The sequence below is a fragment of the Panthera tigris genome, chromosome X (assembly GCF_018350195.1).
Source record: "Panthera tigris isolate Pti1 chromosome X, P.tigris_Pti1_mat1.1, whole genome shotgun sequence".
In the NCBI taxonomy this organism is placed as follows: domain Eukaryota; kingdom Metazoa; phylum Chordata; class Mammalia; order Carnivora; family Felidae; genus Panthera; species Panthera tigris.
This window is the reverse complement of record NC_056677.1, coordinates 35,928,392-35,945,037: the sequence shown is the minus strand read 5'-3', so window position 1 is coordinate 35,945,037 and position 16,646 is coordinate 35,928,392. Positions and strand designations below refer to the sequence as shown.

Below are 16,646 nucleotides of genomic sequence, written 5' to 3'. Positions count from 1 at the left end.
CAACTATATCCTGAGTCCTGAGAGCCCTCCAGCTGAATCATCAAATCTGGGGGTGGTCTGGTAACCAAGCTAATGTGAGTTCACTCCTTGGCGAGTCGCAGATAGAAACTACACCAGGTGGAGTTGTTGCACAAAGAAAATGTTATTTGCGGCAAATAAAGAGATCACAGGGAATAACTTCCAAAGCCATGACTCTCTGAGCAAGGGCAGATGGGTTCTTTTTATTATGGTTAGGATGAATATTTTAAAAAGGGATCCTTGTCATCATATGGAGAGGCGGGCATAAGGTCTTGCATGCGCCTTAAGGAAATATGCCTATCCGTACATTGTATGTTTTGTAAATGAGGCTTCTGCTCCTCCTTGAGCAGACATTTTAATATTATAATGAGGTAAAAGTAATTGTCAATCATTCTAGAGGTAGCTCCATGGTCCATCTGCTCAGGCGCCAGCCTCCAGCCAGGGGTTATGCTCAAACTGGTCAGCGTGGTCTGGGCCAGCGGGAGGTCTTGGCAAGGCAGTCGCTATTGTTTGAGGGGCGGTTTTGCTTTCCATTTGCCTGAGTTAAACATAAGCTGGAAAGAAGAGCTTAAGAAAAAATGTGAGACAAAGGTCAGTGAGTACAAGCAGGTGGGCAATAAAGGTCAAGCCTTGGGTTCTAGCTGTTGACAGTCTTGGGGACCCCTGACACATGAGGGGACTTGCTGGGTCACAAAGAATACATACATGAAAGCTCACCAAGTCCTGTTCTGCCCCCCTTGCCCCCTTCTTTCCTTCTATCTCTCCAGCCTCGTACCTATGACCTTCCTTGTTCTCTTTTCATACATCAACTTGGTAAATCGTTTGTAATCTGCTTGTTTGTATCATGGTGTCTCTGCCCTTATTCTGCCTCAAATGGCCATTCTCTTCTTTCATTTGCCTTTCTGATCACCACTTCAAAACCTGATTCACTATTTCCATACAGAAATTTCCATCACTTGGATGAATTTTTTAGGAAGCCAGTGGGATGCGACTTCCAAAATGAAACACGAGTTGGAACACCCTGTACTACTTACCATCAAGAAAAAGGCATGGGGCGCCTGGGTGGCCCAGTCTGTTAAGCATCTGACTTCGGCTCAGGTCATGATCTTGCAGTTTGTGAGTTTGAGCCCCACATGGGGCTCTCCGATGTCAGCACAGAGCCCACTTCAGATCCTCTGTCCCGCTCTCTCTGCCCCTCCCCCACTCATTCTCTGTCTCTGTCTCTCTCTGTCTAAAATAAAATAAACATTAAAAAAAAATTAAACATAGAATTACCGTATGATCCAATAATTCCACTTTAGGGATATACCCAAAAGAATTGAAAGCTGGGGCTCAAATAGATTTGCACACCCATGGTCATAGCAGCATTGTTCACAATAGCCCAAAGGTGGAAACAACCCAAATGTCCAGTGATGGATGAATGGATAAAAAAAAATGTGATCTACACATCCAATGGAATAGCAGTCAGCCTTAAAAAGGAAGGAAATTCTGACACATTTTACAATATGAATGAACCTTGAAGACATTAGTCTAAGTAAAATAAGCCAGACACAAAAGGACAAATATGGTATGATTCCAGTTGTATCAGGTACCAGGAGTTTACAAACTCCTAGATGGAAAATAGAAAGAAGATTGGCAGGGGCGGGGTGGGGCAGAGGGAAATGGGGAGTTATTGTTTATTTTTATTTATTTATTTTTCTGTTTTATTTATTTATTTGCTTATTTATTAAAAAATGTATTTATGGGGTGCCTGGGTGGCTCAGTCAGTTGAGCGTCCGATTTTGGCTCAGGTCATGATCTCACAGATCGTGAGATCGAACCCTGCGTCAGGCTCTGTGCTGACAGCTCAGAGCCTGGAGCCTGCTTTGGATTCTGTGTCTCCCTCTCTCTCTGTGCTTCCCTGCTCACACTGGGTCTCTAACTCTCTCAAAAATAAATAAATTAAAGAAATTTTTTTAATGTTTATTTATTTATTTTTTTTTAAATTTTTTTTCAACGTTTTTTATTTATTTTTGGGACAGAGAGAGACAGAGCATGAACGGGGGAGGGGCAGAGAGAGAGGGAGACACAGAATCGGAAACAGGCTCCAGGCTCCGAGCCATCAGCCCAGAGCCTGACGCGGGGCTCGAACTCACAGACCGCGAGATCGTGACCTGGCTGAAGTCGGACGCTTAACCGACTGTGCCACCCAGGCGCCCCAAATGTTTATTTATTTTTGAGAGAGTTAGAGAGAGCACGAGTGGGGGAGGGGCAGAGATTGAGGGAGAGAGAGAGAATCCCAAGTAGGCTCTGCACTGTCAGGGAGAAGCCCAATTCAGGGCTTGATCTCATTGAACCCTGAGATCATGACCTGAGCTGAAATCAAGAGTCAGACGCTTAACCAACTGAGCCATCTAGGCCCCCTAAAGTTTTTATTTTATTTTATTTTATTTTATTTTTTTATTTTATTGTTTTATTCTGAGAGAGAGAGCACACAAGCAGGAAAGGGGCAGAGTGAGAGGGAGGGAGAGAGAATCCCAAATAGGCTCCATGCTGTCAGCACAGAGCCTGAGACAGGGCTCAGGGCTGGATCCCACAAACCGTGAGATCACAACCTGAGCTGAAATCAAGCATCAGATGCTTAACCAATCGAGCCACCCAAAGATTTCATTTTCAGGTAATCTGTACACCAACGTGGGGCATGAACTCAAAACCCTGAGATAAAGAGTCACATGTTCCTCTGACTGAGCCAGCCAGGTGCCTGGGGAGTTATTGTTTAATGGGCACAGATTTTTTCAATTTAGGATGATTTGAAAGTTCTGGAGTTGGATGGTGGTGATAGTGGTTCAGAACAATGTGAATATACTTAAATGCCACTAAATGGGACATTTGAAAAATGTGTTAAAGTGGAAATTTTAGGTTACGTATATCTTACCACAGAAGGTATGCAAGTAAAATGTAATTAAGATTGTTTTAAAACTCAGTTAACTTTCTAAAAGCAGTGAGTGCATCTTTTACTTCTTTAGTGTCAGCCAATTAAAAACATTCATGGAAGACTGACAACGATATGTCATCTAAGATGCAGAGCCTGTCCTCACAGAGCTCATGTTCTAGATGAGTCCACCTCTCTCCATAGTGCTTGGTGAAATGTGTCAAACACAGGGGAAGGGCTTGTTGAGTGGCGACAAACATTTGCACGGGGCTCAGTAGCTTTTTGCTATCACCTCTGAAGCAGGTTTTAGGATTTTCTGAGGGCAAGGTCCTTTTTGGCTTAGCTTGTCTTCATACTCATAGTAGCCAGCCTCCAAGATGGCCTCCAGTGATCTATGCTTCCTTGTATTCATGTCGTTGTGTAATCCTCTCTTGTTGAGTTGTGGGTTGGCTTAATAAATAGAATAAGGCAGAAGTGATGTATGTGATTGGAAAGCTAGGTCATAAAAGGTAGAGTGGCTCATCTCTCAATATCTGTCCCTTTCTCCCCCTCATTACCTGCACTGGGGGAAGCCTTGTCCAGAGCGGCCGATGTGTCAAAGAACTGAGGCCTCCAGCCAACAGTCACATGAATGTGCTTAGAAGCAGATCCTCTGGGTTCAGTCAAGTCTTGGGAGAGCCTTCCCCACAAGACCCTCTGAGCCAGAGCACCCAGATCCCTGACCCTCAGAAACTGTGTGTGATAGTAATAGTCCATTGTTTTCAGCCGCTAAGTTTTGAAGACATTTGTTACACAGCAATAGATATAACTAATATCTTCCCCATCACAACACAGTGGTTCACAGCTGAACCCTGGAACTAGACTATCTGGACTCAAATCCTGGTTAGGCCACTTCTAAGCTGTGTGACCTTGAGCATGTGACAATTCTTCTGTGACTCAGCCTCTTCAGTTATAAAATGGGGGATATGGGCACCTGGCTGGCTCAGTTGGAAGAGCATGCAACTTTTGATCTCGGGGTCGTGAGTTCAAGCCCCACGTTGGGTGTAGAGATAACTAAAAAAGTAAATCCGTTTCAAAAACAAAATAAAATAGGGGATGCTACTATTACCTACCTCATTAGGTTGGGGGGATTAAATAAATACATGTAAAGTGTTTCGCAAGGGACCTGGCATATAATTAGCAGTCAGGAAATGTCAACTGCTATTGCTGTCGTTATTGTAGCTGATGGGAGAATGCCACAGACTCAGAGTGGGGATTGAGTTTGCTAGTAGCACGATGCTCTTGACCTCCAGGGAAAGGGGGTCCCCATGGTTTTGCCTCGATGCAGAGCATCACCAGCCTCTACTTACTGCAGATGGGACCATGCTGCCCGGAGTGAGGAAAGGCAGCCCTTAGGATGGTTCCATGGATGCCGGGCTGGGGGGCATTCCGGACTCTCGGAAGTCTGAGAACGCTTTAGGCAGGTTGGACTGTGGTCCTTACTTCCGCAGCAGGTTGGATTGTGGCTGAAATTAGAAATGCTGGGACTTCTAGTTTCCAGTGCAGCAAGTGTCATTTTTCCCTTTTCCCAAAGTAAAAAGCCTTTGCTTCCAATGTATTGGTAGGCCCAAAATAAGCTTTTTTCCCTCAATTAGAAGGTATTAGATAATGTGTCCACCAAAGGAGAGAAGGATTGGGAAAATGTAAACAGAAAACTTCTACCATAGAAGTAAATTACTACGCGAAAGAAGCCAATCCAAAAAGGCTACATACTGCATGATTCCAACTATCTGACATTCTGGAAAAGACCAAACTATGGAGACAGGAAAAGGATCAGTGGTTGCCAGAGCTTAGGGGGAGGGAAGAAAGGGCAGAGTGCAGAGGATTTTCAGGGCAATGAAAGTAGTCTGTATGCTGCTTACAATGGTGGATACATGTCATTATGTCGGCAGCCCTCTTGCTCAACTATAGACCCCAACAATTAAAACCAGAAATAGACAAGCCCGCTTAACTCATGCTCTAACTAAAACCCATTGTGTTAATTTCTTATCTCACTTTCTTGAGGCATTGACGAAGATGTTTTGCAATGACCGGAACATTGCAACCACCAGACCAGAAAAGCTCTGATACCAACGGAATGCCTAGAAGGCCACACCCGACATGTTCCCTTCCCTGCCCATAATGATGGGCTGAACACATACCGACCCCCACCTGTGATCATGCGCTCCCTGTCGGCTCTCTTGCACATACCCCCAAACCTCTCTTTAAAACTCTAGGTGTCCATCTTGCAGGCTGAGAGGTCATTTGAGCCTGCCACCAACCCCAGTTGCCAGCACCCAAAATAAATTTCTCCCTTTCTCTCTTCCAAACCTTCATCTCTTGAGTTATTGACTTTTCTTATGATGAGTTGTACCTGAGTTTGGCAACAGCAGTGGCAAACCTAACCAGGAGCTATGCTTTCCACTTGTCCAGCCCCCAACCTCCCTGGTGCCCCCCTCCCCTGGATGGAGCAGGTGGCTGGGGCAGTGCCAGGGCTCAATCTGTTCATTTCCTGAGTTAGCGTCTATGATAGATCGATCAGTAACAATTACACATTTGTCTAAACCCATAGAATGTACAACACCAAGAATAAACCTTAAGGTAAACTACAAACTCTGGGTGATACTGACATGTCAATGTGGAATCATCGGTTTAACAAATGTGCACTCTAGTGTGGGATGTTGATAACGGGGGAGGCTGTGCATCTGGAGGGGGCAGAGGGTATATAGGAACTTTCTGTACCTTCGTCCCAATTTTGCTGTGAACCTAAAAGTGCTCTAAAAAATAAAATCTAGGGGCGCCTGGGTGGCTCAGTTGGTTGAGCATCTGACTTCAGTTCAGGTCATGATCTCTAGGTTCGTGGGTTCCAGCCCTGTGTCAGGCTCTCTGCTGTCAGCATGGAGCCCACTTTGGATCCTCTGTCCCCCCCTCTCTCTCTGCCCCTCCCCCACCTGTGCTCACCCTCTCTCCCTCTCTCTCTCAAAAATAAATAAACATTTAAAGAATAAATCAATCAAAAAATTTTAAAATAAAATGATAAAGGAAGCTTTGATTTGAAGCTATGTTATTTAGGCATAGCTAAATGCCTAATTTATTATTTGTACCCGTTGAGTACAAGCAACAGAAATTTCCAGATCATTGAACTTCAGGTTACAGGTCACAGACGCCTGGTGAACCAGAAGACAGGGATTATTGTTACCAAATATGGGGGGAGGAGGATGCTGCCGAGGGCCTCAGAAAGGCCTAGAAGGCAGCAGGGAGCATTACCCTGCCCCTCTGTGCCAGCAGCTCTTTATTCCATCTCTCCCTGTCTCTCTCTTTCTGTCTCCCCCTCTCTTCCTCCTTCCCTTGGCCTTTTTTTCTCCCAGACTGCTCCCTCTGTCTCCCCAGACCTACAACCCGCCAGGGCTCCCCTGTTTACACCAAATGGCGTCTGGCTCTTCATAAACACTATTTTCTCTTTCTGCATCCAGTCCTAAATTCCTGGGTGAGGGGACTCCTGTGGCCCAGTATCTTGGGGCAGGTGTCCACTCCCTGCCCCAGCACCTCTGGCCATGATGGGTGGAGGTGGGGACCCGGTACAATGGAAGCTGCCTGGGAGCCCATCCCTGCTCAGAAAGAAGTGAATGGGGAGGCAGGGGTTGTTACTAGGAGGTGGTGTGTAGTAGGGCTGGTGGCTTACAGCTGGGCCTAATTCTGTGACTTGTGACAATCGTCCCCTTAGGAGCAGGAACAATATGTGAGCTGCTGGCAGACCTCTGCCCCACTTTCTGTGCTTGCTGCTGGTGCCCGCTTTCTTTTTGATTTCAGGTCTTGCAGGGGCTCTGATTTGGAGCGTGGCATTGGAGGAATTCTTCACCACCAACTTGCCTTAATTCCTCCTTTTTACATAACCAAATGGCAACAGAGAGGATGTTTGGATTCTGCTTGCTTGCTTCTCCCCCCCCCCCCCCCCCGCGTTGCAGGAGTTTATTTATTAATTAGTGTGCTAAATAAATAAATAAATAAATAAAAAGGAAGTCATAAAATACCCTTGTTTATGTTCTAGTCCGCGTGCTTTGTGTTCATTTGTCTGCAGCCTGGCGTGGGGGAGCGGAGCGCTTGCCCCCCGGGAGGGGACCGCATGGAGGGTGTCTGCATCATCCGCTGCGGATGCGACTGGCCAATGCAATTCATTTCTCTCCCTCCTTCCCTCCTCCCCCCCCCCCCCCCGGGCTTCCTTCCTTCGCCCCCTCCCCCCCCCCCCCCATGCTCCCGCCTCCGTCCCCGCTCGCTCCGCGGGGTCTGGGCGCCCTTGCAAGGAAAGAGGGCTTCCTGGGAGGGTGGCTTCGAGGCCCGAGAGCTTGCATCAGTCATTCCAAACGTCGTTAGGAAGCGGGGCGGGATCGATGAGGCGATGGAAAGTCGGGTTCCAGACTGCCTCGGGGGGCGTTCACCGCTGAGCCCGGGCTGCGCCCCCCCACCTTCCCGGCCGCCCGGTGCCCCGCTGGGGACTGCGCAGGTCCCGGCCCAGGCCCTCGGCGCGGCCCCCCTTCAGCCCTTCACGTTGGGGCTGCGCGCGGGTGTACAGCCGTCGAGGATCGGAGCCTAGGGGTGCCGGGGCTCCCAGAGAGTGTGACTCAGAGGGGCAGAGGTTCCCCGCTTCCCAAAGCCGGGGCGCCCCAGAGCGACTGAGAACCTAGCGCGGTGCGCCTGCCACCCGTCCCCTCGCAAGGAAGGAGGAGGAGATCGAAGGACAGCCTTTGCCCGATCATTGAAAGAGAAGCTTCTGGCCCCTCCCCGGATGGTTTGGAGCGGTTCGTAACTCAGGCTGACCCGCCTTTTCCGGCCCCTCCCAGCACTCTCACCCCCACCCGGAGGCCGGGGCGCGCGCCATCGGGCAGGCGGGCCTGGGCACAGCCACTACGGAGTCACAGAGCGGGCAGCAGGGAGGGAAGGAGGGCTAAGCTGGCTTTCCAGGAGGCTGGACTTCCTCATCGTCTCCTCCCACGCCTGAGAGCGCGGCCGGAGGGTGGGGAAGGGGGGAAGGGCTCCTGCCCTGTTGGAACCCTCCCTGGTGCGGGCCCCAGCTGCTTTTGGCAGGGTTTATGGATGTGGGGTCAGACCGGGCTCCTCATCCTTGTTCACCTCATGAGCCACCCAGAAAATTTATATAATGTCCCCGTGACTTTCAGGGGTGAACTGGTGAGTATTTGGAGAGTCCAAATGGGGCTTGGTGGGTAAAAAAAAAAAAAAAAAAAAAAAAAAAATTATTTCATTCTGTATATTATGCAATCATGTAAAGAAAATGAAATATAAACGATTACAAAAGGTGAAATACCCACTATGTATATACAATTTCCTAAATGAAATCTTTACAACCCTTTCTTTATTTTCTCCTTTATACTATGGAAAAGTTCCCACAAAAATAGAAGAGTAGATAATTTTCAGCTTCAACAATGATCAAGATATGGCCAATTTTGTTTCATTACTCCCCTCCTGTTCTTACCGGTTTTTGTTTTGTTTTGTTTATTTATTTTGAGAGGGACAGCTCAAGTAGGGGAGGGGCAGAGAAAGAGAGAGAATCCCAAGCAGGCTCCATGCTGTCAGTGCAGAGCCCAACTTGGGACTCGATCCCATGAACTGTGAGATCACGACCTGAGCTGAAATCGAGAGTGGGATGCTTAACCAACTGAGGCTCCCCGTCGCCCCATCCTTTCATTTAAAAAAAAATTTTTTTTTAATGTTTATTTTTGAAAGAGAGAGCACCAGCAGGGGAGGGGCAGAGAGAGAGGGAGACACAGAATCTGAAGCAGGCCCAGGCTCTGAGCTGTCAGCACAGAGCCCCATGCGGGGCTTGAACTCACAGACCATGAGATCATGACCTGAACCGATGCTTAACCAAGGAGCTACCCAGGCTCCCCCTTTCACTTTTTTTAAATGATAAATTGACCTTGTGTTTTAGCCTTTGCCAGATAACAAGGCATCCCAAAGTGTACTGGCCTAAAACAGCAATACTCTATGCTTTGTCATGATTGTGCTGGTTGGCTGGGCACTTCTTCTGTGGGTTTTGACTGGAATTATTCAAGAGGGAGGCTTAGCTGGGCTTGAAGGTCCAAGATGGTTTCACTTGCATGTCTGGCTGTGGACTAGGACACTTCAGGTCTCCTCTCTTCCATGGCTTCTCGTGTTCTAGTAGGCTAGATGGATTGTTATATAGCAACCAGAACCTTCCAAGAGAATCAAGGCAGAACCCTTAAGCTTCCTGACTTAACCATGGGAGCCCCAAGTCACTTCCATCCTTTTCTATTGGCCCAAGCAGGTCACAGGGCAAGCCCAGACTCGGGTAAGGAAGTGGAGAAAAAGACACACCCCTGGATGGGAAGAAGATGTGGCGGGAACACATTGCACAGTGCAAACCAGCATGGGAGGGATTGGTGGCCTTTAACCAATCTACCACAGTTTGTTTTCATCAATGTAACTTTTTTTTTTTAAGTTTATGTGTTTATTTTGAGAGTGAGAGAGCGAGTAAGCAAGGGAGGGGTAGAGAGAGAGGGAGAGAGAGAATCCCAAGCAGGCTCCGTGCTGTCAGCGCAGACCCGCATGTGGGGCTCGATCCCATGAACCTGAGATCATGACCTGAGCCGAAATCAAGCGTCAGCTCAACCAACTGAGCCACACAGTCGCTCCTTCCACGTAACTTTCTATATGAGGTTTAATGCTCGCAATGGCCACACGTAATTCATCGATGAACACTTCGAATGCTTGATAGTCACCATCAAGGAGAAATTTCATTAGCACAGGTAAACAACTGCCGTCTTTTATCATCCACTTAAACTTGTGCAACAGTTGAAATTATATTTAAAGGCTCTGGCAGCTCTTCCTTTAGTGGACAGATGAAATGTTGAAAGTTCTTATTGTAATGCAAATGGGTTTTGAAAGCCAATGTATCTTTTCCTATTAGGTACTTAAAATGGTCTAATTTGCGGAAGGCACACGCATTAGAGAGCAGCTGACCCGCGGTTGGCGTGGACACCGTGAAACTGTACCAACCACAAAAGGAGAGAGGTACCTGATACCCGTGGAGATGGTGTTTCTGGGCATGCTGTGGGGGCCCCACTCCACCAGCCTCATATTGCACTCCCAAAACTGCATCCATGACAACCTCTGGTGGGGCAAGAGCAGGCATGGCGACAAACTCCAGGTTAGGGTCTCCAATTAGTTTTCCAACAAGTCAAAGGGAAGACCTCTTCAAAGTTTGTAGTTACTTTTAGCGGAAATGTCTAAGACTGAACATACTTCTTTCTTTTTTTTCTTAATGTTTATTTATTTTTGAGAGAGAGAGAGAGAGAGAAACAGAACATGAGCAGGGAAGGAGCGGAGAGAGAGAATCCGAAGCAGGCTCCAGGCTCTGAGCTGTCAGCACAAAGCCCCACGTGGGGCTCGAATTCACAAACCGTGAGATCATGACCTCAGCCAAAATCCAATGCTCAACCAACTGAACCACCCAGGCGCCCCTGAAAATGCTTCTTTCAATGGAAGGTGATGGATTTTGCCTTAAATTTCCTGTCCTTAACACTCAGTTTCTTGCCACACAATGTGACAGGAATGTGTTCACATACTTGTACCGAATCCCTATGCCAGTTAGGCACGTCCTTGGAGGTAACACTCAATGTTACATCAAACATCATAATGGCACACTCTGTTTGGATATAACAGCCATCTCTCAATCTACCCAATTTCTTATGACTAGTTATATCCTGTACGTTGAACTTAACAGGTCCTCTGCTGGTGTGGAATAGAAAGGAATGGTCCTCAACCTCCAATGTAGTCACATACTTCTTCAACTCAGCACTCAAATGACATTTCACGAATGCCATTTTTTCCAGCACAATCATCACCAACCAATATAAGTTTGAACTGAACTTGTGATTCTCCTTAGGTGGCTTCCAGAAGCATCCCTGTCCCCCATCTGACTGAGGGCACTATGACCATTATTCTTGGATTTACTGTTAACATGATAGCATTCTCCATCTGTGTACCTTCTTGGTTCTTTGTTGTTGTTGTTATTTTAAGTGTATTTATGTAAAAGAAATTTTTTATGTTTTTTTTATTTTGAGAGAGAGAGAGAGAGACAGAGACAGAAACAGAGCACAAGTCGGGGCAGGGAAGAGAGAGAGGGAGACACAGAATCCAAAGCAGGCTCCAGGCTCTGAGCTGTCAGCACAGAGCCCGAGGTGGGGCTCAAACTCACAAACTGTGAGATCATGACCTGAGCCGAAGTCGGACACTTAACCAATTGAGCCATCCAGGGGCCCCTAAGTTTCTTTATTTATTTTGAGAGATATAGAGAGTGTGAGCAGGGGAGGGGCAGAGAACAGGAGGTTCCTCGCTGTCAACACAGAGCCCAATGCAGGGCTGAAGCTCATAAACCCTGAGATCATGACCTTAGCTGAAACCAAGAGTTGGATGTTTAACCGACTGAGCCACCCAGGCACCCCTGTGTACCCCCTTGTAAAACTAGACAACAATCTACAAGACCACTCTCACTTCTCACACCGACTGCAGAGTTCAGGTGTCCCCAAGACCACCCTCAGTTTTGATTATTTGCTAGAGAGATTCACAGAACTCACTGAAAGTTGTTATACTCACCACTACAGTTTATTACAGAGAGAGGGTACTGATTAAAATCAATTAAGTGAAGAGACACAAGGGGCAGAGTCCAGACAGGTCCAAACACAGAGCTTCCAGTTGTCATCTCCTGGTGGCGCCATGGACAGCGTTAACTCTTCCCAGCAACTATGTATGACAGTATGTAAGAGTATCGCCAACCAGGGAAGCTCACCTGAGCCTCGGTGGCCTGTTTCCACTGGAGCTCAGTCATGTAGACATGGTTCGTTGCCCACTCTGTGAAGGCTGAGCTGATAACCTTGTGACACAAAGCCCCCACCATAAACCACATTGTTACACTATCTGGTGTGGTCCCAGGCCCCCTTGTAAACAAAGACACTCATTTTTTAAAACTTTATTTACGTATTTTGACAGAGAGAGAGAGAGAGAGAGAGAGAGAGAGAGAGAATCCCAAGCAGGCTCTGCACTGTCAACACAGAGCCCGATGTAGGGCTTGAACTCATGAACCATGAGATCATGACCTGAGCCTAAATCAAGAGTCAGATGCTTAACCAACTGAACCACCTAAGCTCCCAACAAAGACACTCTTATCTGGCAAGACATTCCACAGGTGATATAGACATCACCTCCCAGGAGTTGAAGACAAAGGCCACACCTTTCTTTGAGCAAGGTTCATTCTTTCCCATATACCTCTCATTCTGCTTTTCCTCTCTCTCCTTTTTCCACATCCCTTTCTCTTCTACCTCTCCTGTCCTAGGCTGGGGTGGGGGGTCACATTGTTATTGTAAGCGGTTTGAAGGTCAATGAAAAGGATGGGTCACATCACTAGTTCCCTCCCCAGGGTCTCCACACCTTTGTGCCCAGGGTGCTGAGTGGCAGCCACATTGCTTCCTGCTGGCTGAGCTCAGGGAGAAGGCACAGGGGTGCGGAAAGAGCACAGTTGGTCTTGGTAGCTAGAGGAGCTCTTGATCCCCCCCACCACCCAGCCAGCCGGGACATGTCAGAAACATCATGTCTCCTCCCTGGTGTATGAGGGAACTGACACAAAAGGGACAGAGAGAGGAGGACTGAGCAGGTCTGTGCTAAGTTGCCTGTGGCACTGACCACCATTCCCCAGTCCAAGTTGAATCCTGAACTTCAGGCAGAATAAGATCTTCCACTACCACACCCTTGGAGACCAGGCATCTTGGAGATTCTATGTACGTGTGACTGGGAAGGATGGCTGTACCCAGAATGTGGGACAGAAGTAGATGATGAAGAATTTGGAGGGTGCCTGGGTGGCTTAGTTGGCTGAGTGACAAACTCTTGGTTTCAGCTCGGGTCATGCTCTCACGGTTCGTGGATACAAGCCCCATGTCAGGCTCTGCATTGATGGTATGGAGCCTGCTTAGATTCTCTCTCTGCCTCTCTCCTGTGTGTGCATGCACTCTCTCTCTCTCAAAATAAATAAATAATTGTAAAAAAAAAAAAAAGGAATTTGGAGATCCATAAAATCTACCTGTTAAGAGTAGGTGACAGATTGTTTTCAAAAATGGCCACAATTCGGGGCACCTGGCTGGCTCAGTCGGTTAAGCATCTGACTTCGGCTCAGGTCATGATCTCACGGTTCGTGAGTTCAAGCCCCTCGTCAGGCTCTGTGCTGATGGCTCAGAGCCTGGAGCCTGTTTCAGATTCTGTGTCTCCCTCTCTCCCTGACCCTCCCGCGTTCATGCTGTCTCTCTCTGTCTCAAAAATAAATAAACATTTAAAAAAATTTAAAAAAAAATGGCCACAATTAAAAAACAAAACAATGGCCACAATTTCACTTCTATGAGGTATCTAGAATAGTTGAACTCATAGAAACAGAAAGTAGAATAGGGGTACCAGGGTCTGAGGAAGGGGGAAGGGGCAGTCATTGTACAGAGTTTCAGTTTGGGATGATGAAAAATTCTGGAGTTGACAACACCTAATGCTGCTGAGAATGGAGGAACAGGAACTCTCATTCATTGCTGGTGGGAATGCAAAATGGTACAGCCAGTATGGAAAGTAGTTTGAGAGTTTCTTAAAAACAAGGTGCCTGGCTGGCTCAGTCAGTAGAGTATGTGATTCTTGATCTTGGGGTTGTGAGTTCAAGCCCCCCAAGTTGGGTGTACAGATTACTTTTATTTTATTTTATTTTATTTTATTTTATTTTTATTTTATTTTATTTTATTACGTTTTATTGTATTGTATTTTTGAGAGAGAGAAAGACAGCGTGCAAGTGGGGAAGAGGGAAGAAGGAGAGAGAGAGAATCCCAAGCAGGCTCCACTCTCAGCACAGAGCCCAATGCAGGGCTGGATCCCACCACCCTGGGATCATGACCTGAGTCGAAACCAAGAACCTGATGCTCAGCCAACTGGACGCCCCAAGTGTAGAGATTACTTAAAAACAAACAAACAAACAAAAAAAACATTAGGGGCACCCGGCTGGTCAGTCGGTAGAGCATGCAACTCTTAATCTCAGGGTTGTGAGTTCAAGCCCATAGTGGGCGTGGAGCCTACTTTAAAAAAAAAAAAAAAAAAGTTAAAAAAAAAAAAACCCAGCACAGCTCCCACTAAACATAGGCTTACCATGTAATTCAGCGAAAGTGTTCCTTGGTATTTACCCAAAGGAGTTGAAAGCTTATGTCTACACAGAAACCTGAACACAGATGTTTGTAGCAGCTTATTCATAATTGCCAAAACTTGGAAGCCACCAAGATGTTTTCAGTAGGTGAGTGGATAAACAGTGGTACATCCACACAGTAAAATATGATTCAGCACTAAAAAGAAATGAGCTGTCAAGCCACAAAAAGACATGAGGAAACGTGAATGCATGCCACTAGTGAAAGAAGCCAATCTGAAAGGGCTACCTACTGTATGGTTCCAACCATATGATGTTCTGGCAAAGGCAAAACTATGAAGACAGTAAAAAGATCAGTGGTTGTCAGGGGTTGGGTTAGAGGGAGGGATGAATAGGCAGAAACAGAAGATTCTTTGAGGCAATGAAAAGAAATGGTCCTGAACTAACTGTAAAAGTGCTAAATGAATAAAAGGTAGCATTTTTTTAAAAAAAATCTATTTTTAAAAAGTTCTGGAAATGGACGGTAGTCATGGATAGATGAGTAATTTTGATGCTATGCATATTTTACCACAATACAAAAAAAATTTTTTTTTGTTTTAAATAAGCTCTATACCCAGTGTGGGGCTCAAACTCACAACCCTGCGATCAAGAGTTTGACGCTCAGGGTCCCTGGGTGGCTCAGTCGGTTAAGCATCGACGCTTAATTTCAGCTCAAGTCATGATCTCATGGATCATGAGTTCGAGCCCCTGGCTGGGCTCCGAGCTAACAGCACAGAGCCTGCTTGGGATTCTCTCTCTCCCTCTCTCTCTCTGCTCCTCCCCCCCCACTCTCTTTCTCTTCCTCAAAATGAATAAATGAACTTAAGAAAAAAAGAAGAGTTGCATGCTCTACCAACTGAGCCAGCCAGGTGCTCCATGATACAAAGTTTTTAAAGAAAACAGAGAGACACAATTATTACCCTCCCTTTTCAATGCAGAGCGGCTCTTCCCATCAGAGTGGAACCTGGTCTGGTCTTGGGACTTGCTCTGACCAATCCGAATACCAAACATCGTGCCTGGTCCAGGCCTCTCAAGAAGCCTTGGGCTTCATTGCTGTTTCTGCTTGCTCTCCGTATGGGAGAAAGACTATCTGACCAGCTGAGGCCATCGCAGACCAGACTGTCCCCAGCCACCCTGGCAGTGGATATTGTACATGCGGGTGTGAGCCACGTACATCAATGGAGCTATGCCCAGCTTGCCAGTCCACAGAATCAAGAGCTAAATCTAGAGTTGGTGTCGTAAGGCACTAAGCTTGGTGGTGGACTGTTTTGCAGTGAACACTAACCAACTCAGACTATGGTGATGGAGGTAAATAAGGACTTTCCAAGTGAGGAGCCTAATCCTCTGGGATGTTGGTTTCCCTTAAGTTGGAGTGTTTGAGGGACATGGCCCGCTAAGGCTTTTGGGAACACTTTTGGAGACAGCTGTTACCTTTACTGATGCTGCAGAAGCCTAAAACTTCTCAGAGGTCAAGGTTCCAGCCTTACGGGTTCTTAGATTTTGGAATCCAATGTGAAAGAGATGTGGGTGACTCAGAGAGCATCTAGCAAAGAACTTCCGGTGTGATGGTAATGGGCATGAGCATAGGAAGGGGGTTGGGGAGCCAAGCTGACCCTCCCAAGAAGCAAGCTCACCTGCTCTCTCTTGGAACTCCAGGATGCTGTGCAGGTAGCCTGGCAACAATGTCCCCAGGCAGGCTGGTGGGCCCACTCTGCTTCCCCTGGTGGGAGGTTCACACGGGCCAAGATCAATGCTAAATGTGGAGATTCTTACTCAGAGCTGGGTTTCACACCTTCTGGCATTCAATACTAGCCTAGTTTTTAATAAAAAAACAACACTATTTTGGTGCCGTAAACCTATTTTTCACCATCTGGCATACCCTTATGCCTCTTATGTTTCTTCTTCTGGTACAGCCTGACAGGAAAAAACCACCATGGGACTAGAAGCTCCCGACCAACGAGGATATTATTGCACATTCAGATGGACGAGGTACCTCTCTGCAGGTTGTGACTGCTTAACTCTGAGCAGCAGACTTTAAAAGAACCTCTTTCTACAAATGTCAATTGAACAAAATGAAAGAAGTTTGGCTCGTGAAATATTAAGACAAAACATAAGTTTGATTTTCCTTTGATTCTTTTTTCTTTTTTTCTCTTTTGCATAACAGATGATGACAATCTTAAAATACCCAACAGGCTAACGAGGAAGAAAAACCACTCCTTCTGTCTAAGGGGAATGGTGAAATAATGGCCCAAAGCTGTCCTCTGCAATTCCTTTGGGGGTGACATTAAAGGATTGGAAGGCATCAGGGAAACCAACAGGAAAATTAGCTTAAAAAAAAAAAAAGATTTTATGTTTAAGTAATCTCTACATCCAACATGGGGCTCGAACTCACAACGCCGAGATCAAGAGTCACACACTCCATCGACTTAGCCAGCCAGGTGCCCCAGGAAAATTAGCTTTGTTAGTAAA

The 16,646-nt window shown here is 46.6% G+C and overlaps 1 pseudogene; it reads right to left on the bottom strand.

The window, feature by feature from the left end:
• LOC102964244 overlaps positions 1-15,188 on the bottom strand; it is a 58,890-nt pseudogene extending 43,702 nt beyond the window's left edge.
• Between the last annotated feature and the right edge of the window lie 1,458 nt (positions 15,189-16,646).